Source organism: Pongo abelii, chromosome 6, assembly GCF_028885655.2.
Source record: "Pongo abelii isolate AG06213 chromosome 6, NHGRI_mPonAbe1-v2.0_pri, whole genome shotgun sequence".
Lineage (NCBI taxonomy): Eukaryota > Metazoa > Chordata > Mammalia > Primates > Hominidae > Pongo > Pongo abelii.
The window spans coordinates 28,589,442-28,595,588 of NC_071991.2; the positions used below are offsets into that span (position 1 = coordinate 28,589,442).

At 50.2% G+C, this 6,147-nt stretch overlaps 1 pseudogene; it reads right to left on the minus strand.

Moving 5' to 3' along the window:
- Positions 1-5,564: 5,564 nt before the first annotated feature.
- On the minus strand, positions 5,565-5,630 carry LOC112131354 (U7 small nuclear RNA; annotated as a pseudogene).
- Between the last annotated feature and the right edge of the window lie 517 nt (positions 5,631-6,147).

Here is a 6,147-nt window from a genome sequence, read left to right on the forward strand (position 1 = left end):
TGCCTCAGCCTCCCAAAGTGCTAGGATTACAGGTGTGAACCACCATGCCCGGCCAAGATTTCTTTCCCTTCTCTAAATCATTACAGGGGGTCTGGATACTAGCTGTGCCCTGCCTCTGGGTTATGCAGCCCAGAAATGCAATTTCAAGAGAGTGGGTTGATCTGTGCCAAGTCACATCTTCACCAAAGAAACCTGGGCTCTGATGGGGTCTGCAATGGACTTGTATGGGTACCATCTGGGGGATGGAGTGTGGGGTGGTGGCCAGGATGGGCTTGTCTGGGAAAGAGGCTTCCTGAGCCAAGTCAGTGGGGGCCACAGGGGACTCTGGGATGGGAGCGCCAGCCCAGCCAGGGTCTTTGGGGGATCTGGAGGGGATGTGACAAATCAAGAGGGTAGGAGGGGAGCCAGGAGTGGGAAGCTGGGGAAGCCAGAGCAGCAGAGGCTGGAGCAAATCCCATGGGAAAGAACCAGGAATGGGTGGTTCCTGAGAGAGTGGCTCAAACACCCTCGCTGGGGGGTGGCTCACCTTTAAAGAATGCCTTGCTCTGGCTGGGCACAGTGTCTCATGCCTGTAATGCCAGAACTTTGGGAGGAAAGTGAGACAAGGTTGGTTGCATTGAGCCGAGATTGTGCCATTGCACTCCATCCTGGGCAACAGAGTGAGACTCCATCTCAAAAACAAAACAAAACAAAAAATGCCTTGCTCTTCCTCAATCAAAATCCCACTGGGAGTAAAAAATATTGAATGATAGCATACATAAGAAAAGTGCCCAGGCCAGGAGTGGTGGCTCACGCCTGTAATCCCAGCACTTTGGGGGGCTGAGGTGGGTTGATTACTTGAAGTCAGGAGTTTGAGACCAGCCTGGGCAACATAGTGAGACCTCACCTCTATTAAAAAAAAAAAAAAGAAGAAAGAGGAGGAGGAGGAGAGGAGGAAGAGGAAGAGGAAGAAAAGAAACATGTCCAGATCATAAGAGTACATTTCAATTAATCCTCACCAGGTACACGCACCTGTGCCCAGAACCTAGATGAAGAAACAGCAATCTCACTACACAGAGTCCAGCTGAATGCCTCTCAGAGGGCCACATTCTCCTCTTTGGTGTTGAGGAAATTGGATGCAAAAGAGCCTTGGGTCTCTTTCAGTTGTTTCATTTGAGTATTCTATGGGCAGATTTTTATGTATTGGACTTCTTGAAATGGGACTTACCTGTGTTTAATTTATCTTGATTTCACCCCACTGGGTAACAAATACAATGGACCCTGAACAACACAGGTTAGAACTGCCAGAGACCACGTATACACAGATTTTTTTCTGCCTCTGCCACCCCGAGACAGTAAGACCAACCCCTCCTCTTCCTCCTCCTACTCCTCAGCCTACTCAATGTGAAGAAGAGAAGGATGAAGACCTTTATGATGACTCACTTCCACTTAATGAAGAGTAAATGTATATTCCCTTCTGAATGATTTTCTTAATAACATTTTTTTTGCTCTAGCCAACTTTTTGTAGGAATACAGTATATGATACATTTAACATACGAAAACTGTTTATGTTATCAGTAAGGCTTCTGGTCATAGGCTATCAGTAGTTAAGTTTTTGCAGACTCAAAAGTTATATGTGGATTTTCAACTGTGTGCGATTTGGTGCCCCTAACTCCCACATTGTTCAAGAATCAACTGTATTCCAAATGACAGAATGTAATGCGAGACATCTGGAAAAGACTGATATATTTTTCTGACCACCAGAAGAAAATCCACCCAGGGAATCGGTCAGCAGAGGCAGGCACTCAGGTTTCACGGAGCCATGAGTTGGAGGGATTCTACCAGCTTGGGTGATGAGAGGCTCACGGTCCCAGGAAGGTGACAGTAGCCTGGGAGCTGCTTCCTTGAAAACTCTGAACGGGCTGGGACCTGTGGAGAGGGACCAGCAAGGGCTCAAGGGATGCATCTGAGCTGGTTTTTAAAGTTTATCTGTGTTAGAGAAACTGCCGCTCCAACATCAAGAATAAATCAGCTCCATTTCCCATCACCTCGGTTGCTTCTTTTTCCCATCTCTTCCTCTCTGTAAATTTTGCCTCAGTAAGAAAAATGTATTATGGTTTCTGAAGGCAACCACTTCCCCCTCTTCCCTTGTGAACAGTCAGGCAAAGAATGAATTTAGATTTTTTTGTAGTGTCAAGGCCTCTCTCTTGAAATTACTGCCACCATCTCTTGTCTCTCCTGGTAAGTGAGTTTAATGATCTCTTGCTCCTTATTCTCTTGAAAACTGCCTCGTGTGCTTCTGGCTTGGGCAGTCTTAATGCTTCGGGCAGCTTTCAGTTTCCTGACTGTAGCCTGCACTCCAGACCTCATCCCCAGCCTGTCCCCATCCTCATCTCCGCCCAGCGCTTCCCATCTTCCCACATTCCTCTTCTCATCCCCTGTTCTCTCTGCACTTATTTGCTCACTGACATTCCCGTATTTTCTGCTTCTACTGAAATCCTGATTGTATCCAGTCATGCTTTTTTGATTTTTTAAAAAACTGAATGTCCATAATTCCAACACTTTGGGAGGCCGAGGTGGGCGGATCGCTTGAGCCCAGGAGTTTGAGACCAGCCCAGGCAACATGGCAAGGCCCTATCTCTACAAAAAATACAAAAACTAGCCAGGCGTGGTGGCATGTGCCTGTATTCACAGCTACTCAGGAGAGTGAGGCAAGAGGATCACTTGAGCCCGGGAGGTTGAGGCTGCAGTGGGCCATGATCACACCACTGCATTCAGCCTGGGCAACAGAGACAGACCCTGTCTTAAAGACAAACAAACAACGCTGAAATGTTGGCTGGATGTCGGGGCTCACACCTGCAATCCCAGAACTTTGAGAGGCCGAGGTGGGCAGATCACTTGAGGCCAGGAGTTGAAGACCAGCCTGGCCAACATAGCAAAACCCCATCACTACTAATTTTAGCTGGGTCTGGTGGCGGGTGCCTGTAATCCCAACTACTCAGGGAGACTGAAGCCCGATAATTGCTTGAACCTAGGAGGCTGAGGTTGCAGTGAGCTGAGATCATGCCACTGCGCTCCAGCCTGGGCAACAGAGTGAGACTTCATCACAAAACAAACAAACGAATAAACACACACACAGACACAGACACACACACACACACGCACACACACAAACCCTGAAATATGATGATGACCATTGTCTTTATCAACAGCCATTGCTTGCCGGCTTACGTTAGTTGCAGTGGGAGGGTAGGCAGCCGGAAGTATTGGGCATTCCCCTGGCCTGTGCATTTTTGAATGATGAATACAAAACTGCTCAATTCACCAAAAACAATCATGTAAGAAAGCAACGTTTCACTTCTTCATATGGGCCCCTGATTACATGTGATGCAGGTGACAATTACATATGTCCCCTTAATAGTTTGGAAAATTCTAGTGAAGAGAGGAGTTTAAGTCCCTTCACACTGAACTGAAACAATTAATTCTCTATAAAAAATCTCCGCATGATGGATCATGTTGCATTTCAAACCTCTACAAACTGTCTCATATAAATATCTGTTTCTCTTTTTTTGAGACAGAATCTCACTTTGTCACCCAGGCTGGAATGCAATGGTGCAGTCTTGGTTCACTGCAACTTCTGCCTCCCAGGACCTGCAGAGGTCCTGGTCTCAGAATTCATGCCCTGTAGCTGCTGTGTGTCCAGCAGCTGGCAGGGCAAGAGATTTGGGGGAGGGTGTCACTTCCTCAGACACACAGCAACTGGCAGAACCCTGGCCTAAAGCCTTGCAGCTCTGGGGTCTCTCAAGCCCACCTGGGAGCAGGCCCTGGGGGACAGCTGTGGAGGACAGGGACTCCCAATGTACAAAACAGGCCACAAGATGGGCAAGCTGCTCCTTCCCATAAGCTCAGACCTTTCTTCTGACCCAGTCAGGACCAGCTCCTGGGAGCTTGCAGACAATCCTGGGCCCAGAGAAGCAGGCAGATGTGGCTGTTGGTATCACTAATATGGGTTGTGAATATCATCCTGTGGTTATTACTTTACTTACGTTACCCGCCAGTACAATTGATCCTGCATGTGTCCCCTCACTTTATGCTCACAGGGTTTTCATGATGGGACGAGCACTCCCAGCAGGTGATAAAGGTGATAAATGGCACTGGACATTCCTGGAGCACCTGTTGGCGCCCAGGGCGGGGCTTAGTGCTCCATTTGAGTCTGGAGACTTTACTCTGCAATAGTAGCTGTGTGACCCCAGGTAAGTGGTTTAACCTTTCCGTGCCTCTTCTTTCTCAACTCTAAAGGAGGATAATAAAGTCCCTGCCCTCAAGCAATCAAAGATGTGTGAGAGGGGCCTGGCACATGGCAGGCAGGCAGTATACATGGTTGGGATTAACCCCACTATACAGATGAGGACACTGAGGCTCAGAGGCCCTGGCCTGGCAGGAAGTGGGACCTGCACCCAGGCTTGTCTGATGCTGAGCGCTTTGGCCTCCTTCCCTATGGCTGCTCCCCACTCCACACTGGGACAGATGCTGGAGGGGCAAACCCCAAATACCCTCCCTAACCAGAAACCAAAATACCCAAATCCACCACATCCCAGCCCTTATGGCTGCCTTCAGAAGGGACAGAGCAGAGGGCCACCGCCTCTCACACACACAGGGGCTGACCATCCAAGGACCCCCATCACCTGGCTGAGAGCACCCCTGCTCCCATGGGGACACTGACCGCTCCGAGTGCCCGGCATTCAGGCCTCGAGCCACCCACTAGGCACAGCACAGGGCCTCCTTGGAACGTGTCCATCCCCAGGGGCCGTTTCTCTGCGGGATGGCGCCGCTGCTGTGGGGACGACCCCTCCTCCTTCCTTCACGACAACCTGCCCTCACCTGGCTCATCCCTTGGTAGACATTGTCCCACACATCTCTGTCATTTGCATGCCACGATGGTGACAGTCTTCCTGGCCATGCTTGTGACAGGGCCTTTTAGTTTCTGACTGACACATTCCAGCACGGTTTCAACTGTTTTCACTTACAAAGGCAGGTTTCCCTTCCCAGCCTCACATGGCGGTGGTCTCAGTGGAGTTCAAGAGGCTGTGGGCTGTGAGGAGGGGCAGCAAAGAACCCCAGCCCACCCCAAGCAGGAGATGGCAGAGTCCACCCAGCTGTCTGGAGACAGCCAAGACCCTCGGCCACTGCAGTTCTCCCCACTGAGCCTGGGCCCCCACCCCCACTCCGCACTGGGACAGATGCTGGAGGGGCAAACCCCAAATACCCTCCCTAACCAGAAACCGAAATACCAAAATCCACCAGATCCCAGCCTGGCCTGGCCAGATAGTCTGACTTTCCAACGAAGTCAAAAATACAGATTTTTAGAATTAAAATGTAAATGTCGGCAACTAATTCAAATTCAATTTTGTGTGTGTGTGTGTGTGTGTGTGTGTGTGTGTGTGTGTGTGTTTTGTATGGAGGGCTTTCTGGTGAAAACCAGACCCCACCTGGGAGCAGGCCCCGGGGGGACAGCTGTGGGAGAAGAGGACCCCTCCCCCACAAGTGCAAAGAACAGGCCACGAGCTGGGCACAGATGCCTCTTCCGGAGCCTTCCCAGGAGTGAAAACCAGAAAACATGCTAGACAAATTCTGAAAGAGCTGTAACACCTTATATTATTTGAAAAGTCTGCAGGTTGAGTTTATCCCAGACCCTTTACAGCTTTTTCCTTCTGACTGATGAGGCCTCAGCTCAAATGTCACCTCCTCAGAGAGGCCCTCCCCGATGGCCCTATTTAAGTTGCCCCCACCAGAGTCACAGTCAGCGATACGCACCCTTCATTTCCTTCTTGGCACTGACCCCTACCTGCAAGCGCCTCGTCATTTGTGGTTGACATCTGCATTGTCCACCAGCACTTAGGCTCTGTGAGGACAGAGGCACAAGGCCTTGTGCCCTAGTGAATCCCAAATCCCCGCCCTGAGCACAGTGCCTGGCACAGAACAGACACAGGCAATGAGTGCTGCTGAAATTTCCCCATGGAGCCAGTGGTGATCTGTCCAGGATCTCCAGCCCTCCCCCTAAATGTGTTCAGAGATGGGGACACTGGGGCCATCCTCCTTGTTCCACTCCTGGTGAAGAGCCCTCAGACCCATAGGATGGGCTTGTCAATATCACCTTCTCAGGTGAGC